At 40.2% G+C, this 15,851-nt stretch overlaps 1 long non-coding RNA gene across 4 annotated transcripts in view; it reads left to right on the top strand.

The window, feature by feature from the left end:
- The window catches only part of LOC142101036 (uncharacterized), a 201,232-nt gene that overhangs the window by 9,412 nt on the left and 175,969 nt on the right, over positions 1–15,851 (top strand). For 3 of the 4 annotated variants that reach the window (XR_012678951.1, XR_012678953.1, XR_012678950.1), the window contains exon 2: positions 2,628–2,824. This is a non-coding gene — a long non-coding RNA (uncharacterized LOC142101036). The remainder of the gene's footprint in view (positions 1–2,627; positions 2,825–15,851) is intronic. The other variant, XR_012678952.1, reaches the window with a different exon arrangement.

The raw sequence follows: 15,851 nt of genomic DNA, 5'->3' as shown, positions 1-15,851 counted from the left end.
TGTACAGCGCTGCAGAATCAGTGGCACTATATAAATAAATGATGATGATGATGATGATAATTGTACATTGGACATAAAATACCTGCAACACAAACCAAGCAATGTAAAACACAGTTTGGACAAAAAGGTATGTCAAGCAGGTTAAACCGCAAGTTTAAATGTTCTGACACCCCCATCTTGTCACAGCCATGTTTTAATGTTAACTAGCTAATCATGTACTATCATAGAACAAATAATTTTTTAAAACTATGTTGTAGATTGCTATTTCCTTACAGCTGAATATCATTAAATTAGGAATATAATGAAATAAGAGTATTTACCATAATAGCCATAACATTTATTTAGTACAAAACAGCCACAAGGCCAAGGTCAGGTCAAGGCAGAGACAACCGTAATGTATACTTCACAGCAAGCAATGTTAGCTCTGTATTGTATACTCTGTGTTGTATACTAGCCAACAGGGAAATTAGTCTATGGGGTATATTTACTAAACTGCGGGTTTGAAAAAGTGGAGATGTTGCCTATGGCAACCAATTAGATTCTAGCTATCATTTTGTAGAATGCACTAAATAAATGACAGCTAGAATCTGATTGGTTGCTATAGGCAACATCTCCACTTTTTCAAACCCGCAGTTTAGTAAATCTAGCCTTCTGTTGTAAATTAGCTTCCAGGGAATCAACTATGCATTATCACAAGGGAACAGACTCTGCATTATACACCAGAAAATGGACTGTGTCTTGCACACTTACCATCAGGCAATGAGTTCTCTATTGTACATCAGCCAACATGCAGTGGGCTCTATAATGTACACTAGCCACCAGGTAATAGACTGTGTTTTGTTTAATAGTCACCTGGAAACTGAATCTGCATTGTATATTAGCCATAATACAATGGGTTCCGTATAGTAAGCTAGATTCCAGGAATTGGCTCGGTATTATATAATAGCCACCAGGGAATGAGCTCTGTATTGTGTACTATGCACCTGGCAGTGGGCTCTGTATTATATAGTATACTGCATATACTACAGTCTGTATTGTATTATTCACCACAGAAAAGGTTCTGTGTTGTGCTTTCATTGCCATAGAATGTATTGCATACTGTTCACTGCACAGGTATGGTACGGGACACTATGCTGAAATATTCAGTGGGGTCGCTCTTTCTGGTATAAAGTGTCTGATTAACTTCTTGTATAATGCGGGGGTAACTGCTGGGCTTAGTCTATGGACCTCTATTGAGTATGATGTATGTGAAAATAGTGGAGTTCGCTACTGCCAAAACTGACATGGGGATGCATTTTACCAACTTTGCCTTTAGTGCCTAAAGTTCTCATGCCACCGATTCCATCATGTCTAATATATTACAATGGTGATGATTTTCAAGATGGAACAAATCACTTAAGCACGTAAAAAAAACCCTAAACTGTAGCAGATTAATTAGAGAGCTAGATAAGGGATGTGTAAGCCGTCAAACACCCCCAGTCCTATCATTAATTCTCTCCTACTATTAATGCTTTGGTTACAACTTTATTCCTGGATCCTGATTATTACAGATAGCTCTAACCATCTGCTATTTCTGAGTAAGTACTGACTTAGTCTAATTATTCTACCAGCCTTTGTATTATCGTGCGATCTTGGTATTCCTGGCAAGGGCTACTATCTGTTTCTTTTCCCAGTTCAATATTTTCCACCTTCGTTGGCACTGTCAATGAAGCCTAGATATACAAGTTACATAAGACTTACCCTTTAGGAATTCAGAAGTAGGACACCACTGGAGTGGTTGGTGGACTGACTATCATTACATTAAAAGGACAATGAAGACCAGGCATTGAGCTTTCCTTGAAAAAGTGACCCAGCTCACCCAATCTGTCCGGGAGATATAAGCTCATCTACCAATTCAAGAGAGTGCAAGTAACTTCACACAATTCCTACATCTGTGTTGCCTTTTTCTGGCCCAAAAGTGCCACTATCTGAAAAACCTGCCAATCACTGATGATGATTGGGCCTTCACAAGTAATGTCATTTGTTTTTCCTTCTTATCCAACAGAAAACATACTTAGTCGGTTTAGTGGTATCCCATCTGCAGTGTATATGCAGATTCTTTAGATAAAATATTGGGAGACAAGAGACCAAAAACCCTGTATCTACTTAACTTATCTCTCTCTCAGCCAATTTTTTGTCACAATACGTTTTATAAGTTACACGCTTGTTAAGTGTTTTTGTGGGTTTCCTCCAGGTGCTCCGGTTTCCTCCCACACTCCAAAAACATACTGGTAGGTTAATTGGCTGCTATCAAAAAATTGACCCTAATCTCTCTGTCTGTATGTGTGTGTGTGTGTATGTTAGGGAATTTAGACTGTAAGCTCCAATGGGGCAGGGACTGATGTGGATGAGTTCTCTGTAAGAGCTGTGGAATTAGTGGCGCTATATAAATAAAGAAATGATGATGATATATATATATATATATATATATATATATATATATATATATATATATATATATATTTATTTGGAGAGAAGACAACTGCAACAATGGGCATTGTTTGTAGTAACTAAGTATGTGTGACAATCTGGATGACAGAAGACACTCGAATGTTCACACTCCAATCTGCTTTTCTTGAAACCTACAGGTGTAACCAACCATTGGACTTGCTGGATACATTAGCTAGAAGCCAGATCAAGTGGGTTCCAGAGAACAGTGTGCCCAGCATCAGGAGTCCAGACACAGAATAGGAACCGGCTGGATCAAAGTACCAAGGTACTAGAATCTGACACCCACTAGAAGCTGCAAAATGGATATGGTAGCTTCAGTCAGGGTCGGCTGCAGGTAGGTGGGGTAGTGACTGTTACACTGAGCATGCCGAGGTGTTGAATGGGTTTGTTCTGGGCATACTTAGGAAATTTGAAAGTCTAAGGGGTAGATTTACTAAACTGCGGGTTTCAAAAAGTGGAGATGTTGCCTATAGCAACCAATCAGATTCTAGCTGTCATTTTGTAGAATGCACTAAATAAATGATAGCTAGAATCTGATTGGTTACTATAGGCAACATCTCCACTTTTTCAGACCCGCAGTTTGGTAAATATACCCCCAAGACTATTCCATTATTCTACTGGAAAAATAGGTAGATATAATAGTCATGTGCCTGGTTTGCTTATATGCTGAAGACACCCTTGAGCATGGCTAAATTTTGCTAAAATTCAGCCTTTACATCTTTGTGGCATTATAAAACAAAGCTCTCAACACAGAAATATTTATATTATAAGTATTATTAATATTATTATTATTATTACTACTTTTCAACAATACAAGTGAATCCAAAAAGAATAAGGTTTCTTAATATATACAGTGATCCGATACAACAAGCATTCATATTGAGGTCCGTTTTGCTAACATCTTACAAAGTATAATCTTTTAACAGTAAATGCCATCTCCTTAGTGTGTCACATATAGATGTGATAGCATGGGTTGTAGTATATGGGAAATACAGGATCAGGTACCTGTATAAAAGAACAAACCGATTACTCTTATTGTGGCTGCTCTTTTACGCTATACATATGCAAGTGGAATGCTGAGGTGGAAGAAAAGAGGGGGGGGGGGGGGGGCGTATTTATAACTTTGCCGAAAATAAGCCTCAGCTGAAAATATGACATTTTCATGCTATCTTTAAACAGACTTACCAACATGAAGAGAGAGGGGGAAAAAAAGTTGAAAAGAAACAGAAGCAGATATGCCTTTCTGGCAACTTCAGTGTTTTTTTTTTTAGAAGGAGATTTTAGCAGCATCGTGAACAGTTTGAGGATTAAAGCTGTAGGCATCAAAAGGCAGTTGACAAGGAAGCATCAAGCATGCTAAGAGCTGTAGTCACTACGGCTTAGAGAGAACGCTGTGTGTGTAACTAGCAGCTTGCTTTACTGGAACCCTAATGAGTACACATCTGTAGAGAAGCGCGCCTTTCTGTGCGCTTTATATTCTTATTAGAGAACAGTGGTCCTGTCCCGTGTTTATTGCCGAAATGGAATAAAAAAAAAAACCATAATAATGAAATCAGGGATACATTCAGGCTACAGATGTACTACAAAGTCCTAGTTGGTTGTAGAGGAAAAAAATAAAGTTGATGGGGCTGCTGTTGTTATTGCTGTTCCACTAACCAGCAGAGCATTTCGTGCCTTTATGAAGAATGAGCTTTTAGATCACCTTAAAATAATTGCACAGGACCCAAATTAAATGGTCTGTTCTTTCTAAAAAAAATAAAAAATGAAAGAGGGTTGACTAGTACTGCCTGGATAAAAAAATAAAATGTAGGGGGGGGAGTTCATCAGCAGTGTAGAAATACTGGATTTTCAGGCTGCAGAAACTCTGCAGTTCTCTGTGCTCACAAGGATGGCTCATTAATCACTCTGCACTTCCACAGAAAGAGAGCTCCTGCACCGCCTCGGCCAATCACAGAGCTGTTACCACAGGGACGACCTTTACCCTTGAGAGGCTTCATAGATTTTTTTTATTTTTTTTATTTCTGTTTTTTTTTCCGGGAATCATTGGCAGGCTCAGATGTGAGAGAGAGAGAGAGAGGAGGAGGAGGAGGATGATTATCAGAATAACAAATCCAATGGCTGTGGCACAACTAGGAGAAATACTAATAAGATAATAGACATGGAACAGCATTTAAACCTTATAAAAAAAAAAATAACATCTATTTCAGACATCTTTGCATTTTTTTGCTTTTTTTTCTCCCAGTGTCAGAGGTGGGGCAACAATCCTGGTTGCACAGCCAGGTTGGAGGAAAAATGAATGCATCGATCAGTGAGCTCCAGTGGGATAAAAAAAAAAAGGTCAAAAGATGCAGCTAACTGGGTCTTAAAAGACCAGGAAGGCTTATGAAGCCAGGCAGCCTATTCTCTGTGCTCGTTGTAGCCGAAGGATGTGAAGCTTAAAGAAAGGGAACAATTAAAATGGTTAAAAAAATAAAAAAAATTCAAAAAAAAAATATATGTTTAACATTTCTGATATATACAAAATTGCAGTGATCTATCCACATATAGTAATGACATCTATCAAATGTATTCTATAAATGTTTAAATAGACTGGGGATTATTTATTATTATAACAGAAAAAAAGTAAGTCTCCCCCCCCTGCAGTGTATTTAATTATGTGCAATTGCACCTATTTCTCCACCTAGCCCCTTATTTGCTTTTTGGGAATTGCCCCTGTAAAAATGTTTGGTGCTAAATTTTATGGGTCCAGGAGGAATTGCACATTGGACGATTAAAAACACCATCTTTACAGTCCTGCCTTGTATTACTATAGGATCATCATCATCACCATTTATTTATATAGCGCCACTAATTCTGCAGCGCTGTACAGAGAACTCACATCAGTCCCTGCCCCATTGGGGCTTACAGTCTAAATTCCCTAACATACAAACAAGGGGCCTGATTCATTAAGGATCTTAACTTAAGAAACTTCTTATTTCAGTCTCCTGGACAAAACCATGTTACAATACAAGGGGTGCAAATTAGTATTCTGTTTTGCACATAAGTTAAATACTGACTGTTTTTTCATGTAGCACACAAATACTTGATAGCTTATTTGTACACTGAAATTTAAAGTTGATATTTGTGTGCTACATGAAAAAACAGTCAGTATTTAACTTATGTGCAAAACAGAATACTAATTTGCACCCCTTGTATTGTAACATGGTTTTGTCCAGGAGACTGAAATAAGAAGTTTCTTAAGTTAAGATCCTTAATGAATCAGGCCAAGCGAGACGAGGGTCAATTTGTTAGCAGCCAATTAACCTACCAGTATGTTTTTGGACTGTGGGAGGAAATCGGAGCACCAGGAGGAAACCCACGCAAACATGGGGAGAACATACAAACTCTTCACAGATGAGGCCATGGTAGGGAATTGAACTCATGACCCCAGTGCTGTGAGGCAGAAGTGCTAACCACTACGCCACCATGTTGCCCTTCCTTAAAATACCGCTCTACTACTGGTTGACCCTCATTTATGTCTTTATTAACTTATGAAAGTAAGGGGAGATTGGGACAATCTGTATTACATGTGTCACTATTGTACACGTCACTTTATTTTATTATATTGGTACCACTGTGCTTACAAATGGTCTTTTTAAAGTGTCCCTGAAAGACAAAAGACATCCTAATGAAAGTATAAGGTGTGGCCCAATCGCCACCACCTACACAGATGTGTAAAAATCAAGTCTTTTTTCAGGGAGAGAAAGGCAATGTGGTCCCCAGATATCATCATCATCTATTTATTTATATAGCGCCACTAATTCCACAGCGCTGTACAGAGAGCTCATTCACATCAGTCCCTTCCCCATTGGAGCTTACAATCTAAATTCCATTACTTACACACACACAGACTGAGAGAGACTAAGGGCAGTTTAATAGTAGCCAGTTAACCTATCAGTATGTTTATGGAGTGTGGGAGGACACCGGAGCAACCGGAGGAAACCCACGGAAACACGGGGAGAACATACAAACTCCACATAGGTACATTCCTGTAAATGTGCTTGTTCTGTCCTTGTAGCTCACTTAAATATCTTCTACCACAAACTGAGATCTCATTTTTGAATGTGAACGCAATATAAATGCACCAAGCCTCATTCAGCAGTGGACATCCTGAAGAGCCCAAGCCTCCCACCAAGAGGAGTACATTTTTGACCCCCCACCATCTTGATCCACTAAGGCATCCTCATACCCATACAAACAGACACATTGTTCAAAAACAAGAGCCTGATTTCACAAAGAATTCTTTTTCACCATTGGTCCCTATATTTTTTAAACCTCATAAATTACCTTCAATTAGAGTTCATTCTTATATGGCGTGTAAATTCAGCTTTTCTAAATGCATTTCTTTAATAACGTTAATGAGCTGAGGTATATGGAAGCACTGTTTGGCCAGGTATAAGTATGAATATATTTCCCCAGGCTGCCATGGGAAGCCTCTTATCCAGAGCCAAGTAAGGTGTGGACGATTCCCTCCATGACAAAACACCACTTTGTATGATTTATAATGGCTTGGCTTGTGAGAGTATAGTACCGTTAATACAATGATATTAGTGTCAATCAAATGATCTGGCAGTATGAAGACCTGGAGGTATATGCTCGTTCACATGTTGCTCTTCACTTAGATTGAATTTAGTTTTTCCATGTAGGTATAAGTAGAAGCACTGACTGGATACAAGCCATGTTCCCTTACCTTAAACAAGGAACGGTACAATATTCTCTCTAGCTCCAATAAATTTAGTCATGAAAGAACTAGGCTGCCCCAGAAGCCTGTACATTAATTTTTGGGAGTCACCTGAATTTGATCCCTTCCAGCGCTCAAGGTTTTCACCACTAATTTACAGGATTTCCTGAGACCAGGAGATGACCTCTAAATAGTAAATAGTGCTATCTGCGGCCTGCTGTAGTGTATATCTGCACTGACTCTGGTTGTTAAGACTACATTAACCTACAGCACAAAGTGAGAGTCCAGGAGCTGTGATCAACGGTTGGATTGGGTTGGGGGTCCTGAGTCGCCACCAAAGAATGGCATATGCATTGTACAATAGCCACTAGAGATTGGGTTTTGTATTGTATAGCAGCCGACAGAGATTTGAACCTGCACTGTATAGCAGCCACCATTAATGGGCTCTGCATTATATTGTAAACAGCAGGGATTGTCATCTGCATTGTATAGTAGCCACCACATTTGGGTCTGCATTGTGCACCAGCCATGAGAGATTGGGATCTGCTTTCTATATTAGCAGTTGAGATTGTTGTCTGCATTGTATACTAACCACCGGACATTTGGAACTGCATTATATAGCAGCTACTAGAGATTTGGATCTGCAATGTACAGTGATCAAGAATGAACTATGCAGATATATTGGTCTTCAGAATATCTTCTGCATTGTACAGTTGTCTTGAAAATATGGTTCGTATTGTAAAGTCAGTGAATTTCACGTACATCAGTCAGTCTCAAGCACATTAGTCAGTTACATACAAGAAAGTTACACACACTTCAGTCAGTTACAAAGACGTTAGTCAGTCTGTTACATACACATTGCTGTCTTCTCTCCCCCTGATCATCTTCCATGTAACCCTGCACCCTTCTCCCACTCATTTGCTAGTCCATCCTCTCCCCTTCTATCCTTCCTCTCCCTACTCCCTTAATCTTTCACCATGTCTCCTTGCTCCCGTCCAATACCCATCCTCACTCCTTACCCTAATCTTCATCCCAGATAAAGCCCACCCCCACGCACCAGCAACCCAGTGAATGTTATCCATATCTCTCCCTTTCATCTGTGCTCTCTGGAATTCCAGATCCATTCGCAACAAACTGCCTTCTATCCCCGACCTCTTCATCTCCAACTCTCTTAATCTTCTTGCCATCACAGTAACCTGGCTTTCTTCCACTGATACTGCTTCCCCTGGTGCTCTTTCCTATGACGACCTCTCTTTCACCCACTCCATCAGACCTGATGACCGCTCAGGTGGGCATCCTCCTATCCCCCAATTGTACCTTTTGCATCATCTCCTCTGATCTCTCCCTTTCTTTCTCCTCTTTTGAAGTCCACTCTATCCGTCTCTTCTTACCCATCCATCTCCAATTTCTTGATAATTTTGCTGCATCCCTTCCCTATTACCTTTCCTCAGACCTCCCCTCCACCATCATCCTAGGTGACTTTAACATCCCCACAGACAACCCAACAGACCCAGCGTCCATCAAACATCTGACCCTTTCTTCCTCCTTTGGCTTCTCACAATGGACATCTTCCCCCACCCACTGTCTCACTCCTTTGACCTTGTCTTCTCCCATCAATGTGCTTTTTCTAATTTTTCCCCAACTCTACCTTCCCACTCTGTGACCACCATGTCCTCTCCTTCACTCTTTCCCTCTGCACCCTTCCCATGCCTGAATCCACCCTATCAGCTAACAATGACCGTTGTTCCACCACATCTCACTCCCTTATCCAAGATTGTTTCCATGCCCTCATTCATCCTCCATTTCTCCCACTCTTTAGATACCCCTACATTACTCACCCCCATGTGTCAACCATTTGTCTGCTCCTTTCCCTTTTAGATTGCATGCTCTAGTGATCAGGGCCCTCTTCCCTCCTGTTCTCATTACCTATAACTTTTTATCACCAGCTACACTGCGCACCTCCTCCTTGGGGCTCTCTGCCCATTGCCTCCACTCTTCCATTGTCTTTGCACCTCTTTCAGTGGCTCTAAATCTGTTATTTGTGCCCAATGGACACAGGTTTTACACTGCACTGAATGTACCCCTTATACACCAGTAGCTGTGTTGAGAGTTGTAGTGTTATCTGTTTACTGTATTGTACTGTTACACCATGTACTGTCCTGTTGTTTTCCCTCTGTAAGTCGCTGCGGACCTCATATGGCGCACTATAAATAAAGATTAATAATAATAATAATAATCTAGTCATCAAAATGTACACAGTATTATATTTTGGCTTTAGAGTGCTCTCTGTACTGGTCATTAGAATGCTTTCTATATTGCCTATTTGTCACTAGAATGCTCTCTTTATTGTAAGATGGTTACTAGGATGCTCTATGTGGGCTCTCAGAATAGTATATCAGTCACTAGAATGTTCTCTGTATTGTATATTAGTCACTTGGATGCTCTCTGTACTGGTCATTAGAATGTTTTCAATATTGCTTATTTGTCATTAGAATGCTCTCTTTATTGTAAATTATTTACTAGGATGTTCTATGTGTGCTCTCAGAATAGTATATCAGTTACTAGAATGTTCTCTGTATGTATACTGGTTACTAGGATGCTCACTGTATATGATATTAGACCCTAGAATATTCTCTATATTGTATATTGGTCAGTAGAATGTTCTCTGTATTGCATATTGGTTACTAGGCTGCTTGTTGTATAGTATATTAGTTATTCAAATGATCTATGCTTAGGCTCTGTATTGAATACAGATCAAATTGGTTTCTGTTGTATTTGATGATAATTTTCATACTATTCATTGGCTAAGTAAACCATCAGACTAATCATGGCCATATTTTTTTGCCATTCATATTTTGAGCTCATCTTCCCAAATTGAAATCTCTGTGTGTACTAAAAGCCTGGGCAGCGGCCCAAAACTGTATGTGGAGCCTGTAATAAACTATACATTTAATATATAGTTGCTTGTAGACTGTAAGCTCCCACAGGCAGAGTTCTTTCTACTCTATGGGCTAGATTTACTAAACTGCGGGTTTGAAAAAGAGGAGATGTTGCCTATAGCAACCAATCAGATTCTAGCTGCCATTTATTTAGTGCATTCTAAAGGCTATGTAAGAGATAGAATATAGAATATCAGTTCTCCAGTGATGGGTAAACAATTTAAGACAAATCATCTACCAGCTCTAGTAAGATTTGGTTGTTAAATGACGTTGAAGTTTTATAAATTATTATTATTATTTCTCAAAGCAAATTGTTAATTTAGTTGTAAATTAAGTGGGTTGGCATCTAACCCTAGTTTATAGATTTGACTTGTACTACAAAAGGGTAAGGGCACTTTGCAATTGTATTAAACGATAGAAGCCTGCTGTGATAGTTTGGAGCCAAGTCACACAGTGACCTCTTCCTAATACGGGATTGACAATGATTAGATACGATAAAAGAAGCTGCGTGTGTGAACTCTTGTGCATATTACTCAACAAATTGGGTCCATGACATGACAATATTACCTTCAGTGAATGATCCGTTCATGTCATATTCAGTATCTCAGCCTTCAGGGAAAGCATCTTTATGTTTAGTATAGTGTACATTTGTAAAACTACCTGTTAATAGCACTATTTCTTTTTGGCTTATTTGTAGCTTGATACATAGTTTGTGTTGTTTAGGAAAAGATAAATTCGGTATAAAATCTCACAGTTTGAAGGTTTGTATGTGGTGTAATTATAGGGATAACTGGTGTCATCTATTGATACAGCATTACTGAATGTCTTTGCATATGAAAACAGCAGCGCCTGCTTATGGAATCTGAAACTATGCAAACATATCATCATCATCATCACCATTTATTTATATAGCGCCACTAATTCCGCAGCGCTGTACAGAGAACTCACTCACATCAGTCCCTGCCCCATTGGAGCTTACAGTCTAAATTCCCTAATATAGACACACAGACACACAGAAAGACTATGGTCAATTTTTGATAGCAGCCAATTAACCTACTAGTATGTTTTTGGAGTGTGGGAGGAAACCGGAGCACCCGGAGGAAACCCACGCAAACACTGGGAGAACATACAAACTCCACACAGATAAGGCCATGGTCGGGAATATAACACATGACCCCAGTGCTGTGAAGCAGAAGTGCTAACCACTGAGCCACCGTGCTGCCCCCATATAGATAGTTCTTGCCACTGCCAGCTTAATAATGCAGCTAGATGTGCCCATTTGGAGTAGAGATATCTGACCCATATTATCAAACTCGTCATACACTGATTTGAAAATAGGTAAGACAAAATAGGGGCTGGCTTGCCAAGTTATAAAAGTGCCCATAAACACTGCAATTTGGATGACCAAAAGGACTACTGACTCTGACCCTATTTGCAGTCATTGTCTGACCATACTCATGTAGCTCTGTCAGGAGTTGTGTTAATGTATAGCCATAGGTGGAGGTGTTGCCCATAGCAACCTATCAGATTATAGCTATAATTTTCTAGACTGTACTAGATAAATGATAGCTACAATCTGATTGGTTGCTATGGCCCCCCCCCCACTTTTCCTTTTTAGAAGGTTTGATACATTTACCCCCTGGCCACGAAAAGCTTGTGCTGAGTGGTAGGTTTGATAGAGTACCTGCAAATCCACACATGTAGGTACAGATTGATTATCTGTGACAAGTTCCAAAGACCATGAAGTGGGTGTGCACCATGATGTCAAGCGCCATCCCCACACTCTCCCCGTTGTGTGGTCGTCTTCTCTTTCTTGCCTGGCAACGGGACGTGGCTTCCTCCCGGTCGTTTCAGACTCCCCCTTGGCATTCGCAAATGCGCGCGTCCTTTTGCTAGGCAACGGAACACTTCTATTGCCAATTCCAACAGTCAGTGACGTCACTGACCGCCAGTCCCACAATCTGGCCAATTAGACCCCTATAAATAGAAGTCTCTGGCACCACTAGGAATATTAGGTCCATCCTTGCTCCAGCATATTTACCCAACTGTACCTGTTCCCAGTCTTCTGACTCCTGTTTAGCTAAATTACCTATTGTGACTTCGGCTTGGCATTTGTCCTATCGATCTGGATCCTGATTTAGTCCGCACTACCTAACTGGCTCCTGTCCTTTGGCTTCCCGACCATTGTCCTGCATTCCCATTTCCTACTCCGCTCCTGTCCTGCTTGACCTTGGATTGTCTTACTTCACTTTTTCACCTCTCTATTTCACCAGTGACTGACGTAGAGAACCGCGACCTGCACGTCCCACGCACCAAAGCCCAAACCTCCTTGCAGGGGTCCTTGGTGAATACCGGGGGTATGCTAGAGCCCACGCCTCTGTTTAGTGGTGCCAACCACTAGTAAACAGCCTCCACCCACTCCTATGCATTAGACAGACAAGTAGGCGCACCTTTGCCCATAAAGGAGCATTGAGGACTCTGCATCTTAGACAATGTGTGCAGTATAAGATGTGTTATTATGGAACATTGGTTTATCTGTATTATAATATTTAGAATGCAGTATAGATGTTCAATGTTCTAATTTATTGTGTGTGGGTGGGGGCACCACCATCGCTGTGTTCCTTGAATTCCCCCTGTTTTATTTGTTCTGAAATATTACAAAGGGTAAAGATCATAACCCTTTACAGAGAGATCAACTGAACAAAGGACTGTCAGAATAAAGATAGATATATATTCTCACGTTAACACAAAAATAAAACATCACTCCTGCACCTGAATAAGGCCTGGTTTTAGCTGGCATATGTTTTGCTCTTCCTTACTTTAAAAATAGCCACAAAACTGCATTTATATTAATAGTGACAATAGGCACATATTCTTCCACATGAGAAGAAAACCATGCAATGTTTTGACCCTTACGGTGCAAGACGTTGACGGCATATCTGTACGGCATGCTTGGCTACTCACAGAATTTCTGTGAGGCTCCTGAATTTTGGGGAGTCCTCCTTGGAGAGTAGGCAGGTCGCGTAATCAAGCCCCCGCTATGCAATGCCGTGAATCTCGGACCGCGGTTATCCGTGATAGAGTCACCACGCACTTTCCAACTCACCACCCCTCTGGAATCTCCAGTTATACAAGTATGGTGCACGGCGTCACATAACATGCATAACATTTACCTATGGAGACTTGCATACGATGCCAGTGTAACAAGACCAGTGAAACTGTTATTTCCAGAGCTGGGTGTATTTTGTGTGTTAAAGCTACAAATATCCAAACCCTGCTCTACTGATAAAATCAGCAAGCTGAGCAGAAATGACCATGAGAGCTAGAGAGCTATCTTCCATGTAAATCAGCAGTCCAATACAGCCAGTAATATAATGCAAGCTTTTTATATTGTATTACCAAAATATAGGTGTAACAGAAGGAATGCACAAAGCAGTGGACAGCTAGACATAAAAGGAAGATATAACTGATATTGCCCTTTAATACAATGTATATTATTTTTTTATTTTCAAGGGATAGTGTTTGCAAAGTCACACCAGTATTAATTATAGGCTGGCTTCAATGCAAGATACCTGGGACCTTCAATCTGTGCAGAAACATCCCTCTCTGGTAGACATCTCAAGGCTTTCTCTTGATCTGACAGCTCTTACATCTCTCTTAATGATAATGCAACACCTATCTAATAACACGGTTAAGAGTTCACGCCTCTTAACACAACCTTCAATTCTGTAACAGTCTTTGTACGCACTCTCTGTTAGGAAAGATAAATGGACTCACTTTTAAGTCGCCCCCTAAATATAACGTGAGTGCAGAGGGTCACACAATCGTGTTTACTGTTGATTAAATGTGCCAGGAAAGACACCTATTTTTTTATATGACCTCAAATCATCATCATCATCTATTTATATAGCGCCACTAATTCCGCCGCTATGTACAGAGAACTCACTCACATCAGTCCCTGCCCCTTTAGAGCTTACAGTCTAAATTCCCTAACCACACACTCAAATGTATAATTAAGGAACGAGTGGTAATTCTACCAGTGCAAACAAATGAGAAACACCATCTATATTATAAATATATTATCATCCCATAGAGTGTAAGCTTGCGAGCAGGACCCTCTTACCTCTCCCTCTGTCTGTATTACCCAGTATTGTTTTATTACTGTTTGTTCCCAATTGTAAAGCGCTACATAATTTGCTGGAACTATATAAATGATGATGATGATAATGATATGTTATAGCACGGATTAAAATGAAGTATCCTACCTCACTTCTCCTTGTTTGTCAAAGCACTATAGGACACATTTAGAGTTAAGGGCATTTTTCTGATTTTGCATGTAGTACACAAATACTGGGCAGCTTTATTTTTACACTGCAACTCTAAAATTGTACACCCCCCTCCCATGCAGTGCAACATGGTTTTGCCAAGGTGCAAATTTGCTCCTTTTTTGCTTTGCTCGTTCAAAAGTCGGGTCAGTTTGTGCAGTGATACGATGGTCGAAAGTCTGCCCAAATGGACGATTGTCACCTCATTTGGTTGGTCGTACCATTTAATATTTTCGTTCCAATCTCATTTCCGCTGTGTAGTGTGTATAAACATCTGACCGATCCACAACAGTGAGTACGAAATTACAGTCATTGCTCACGACAACATGGCTGTAAAAAATCGCTAAAGGGACGTCCGCTCTTCCCTTTATCGTCCTAAACATAGCTAGTGTGTATGCAGTCCATGGACCGAGCGATCGGAATCGGAACATCGATCGCATGTAAAATCGCTCGGCATAAAAAGTTGGTCGAAATTTCTGTAGTGTGTACCCAGCTTTAGAAAGTACTTTCATAGTTCCCCTCCCAACTAACAGCCAATCCTGTTTGTTATATGATTCCATGTGAACAAAAGTGGTGTCTATCAGGTTAGGGTGTGACTGCTGAGAATGGGGGGTGTGGTCAGGGGGATGGGGGTGTGCCTGTACAGTTTGGGGGCTTCAAAATTTTGGGAGGTATGCTACTATCACATTTGTAAAGGACAACTCACTTTTGAACTTCAGCTTCAGTATGAGGAACTAGTTTACAAGCCGTCCCAATGATGTTATGTTATTTTCATCAAATATCTGATGACAAAGGATTCTGTTGTCATGGTAACAGCTCTCCCCCCCACACACACTATAAGTCTTAGGCAACTTGTGGCTCTTAAGCCCCTGTTTCAGGGTATGATGATACTTGTAGTTCCACATCAGCTGGAGCGCAAAACATTTCTTCTTGGGAATGGTTCAGCTCTAAATCTACTATAGGGCTTCCAGAATTTTACATAAATTTTCATGGTAGTTTTTAGTCACTATAAGACACTGTAGATGTGCTGACGAATGTGTATTTGCTTTGCCCCATCACGTCCGAAATGTGATTATATCTGTTACTCCCCAAGAATCCATGCAAGTGAAACAAGATCATTTTGGGTTTTTACTAAAGTTCTTGTCTCCTGAATGCCTCTTTAATAAGTCATTTTTTTTAGATTTATTTTTAACAGTGGGTGAAAATGAATCCTTATATTTCCAGATAAAATAGATTGTAATCAACACTACAATAAAAGAATATTCATACTTATAAGTCACCTTCAACAGAGTGATGCATGAAAACGGGAGATTGCTAAATCGTCAACACGGAGGACAACATAGTCCCATACATAGTATTTGTATCAACGCACCCAGA

The sequence above is a fragment of the Mixophyes fleayi genome, chromosome 9 (genome assembly GCF_038048845.1).
Source record: "Mixophyes fleayi isolate aMixFle1 chromosome 9, aMixFle1.hap1, whole genome shotgun sequence".
NCBI classification, from domain to species: Eukaryota; Metazoa; Chordata; class Amphibia; order Anura; family Limnodynastidae; genus Mixophyes; species Mixophyes fleayi.
Note: the sequence above shows the minus strand (reverse complement) of the source record. Positions and strands in the feature narration are given on the sequence as shown.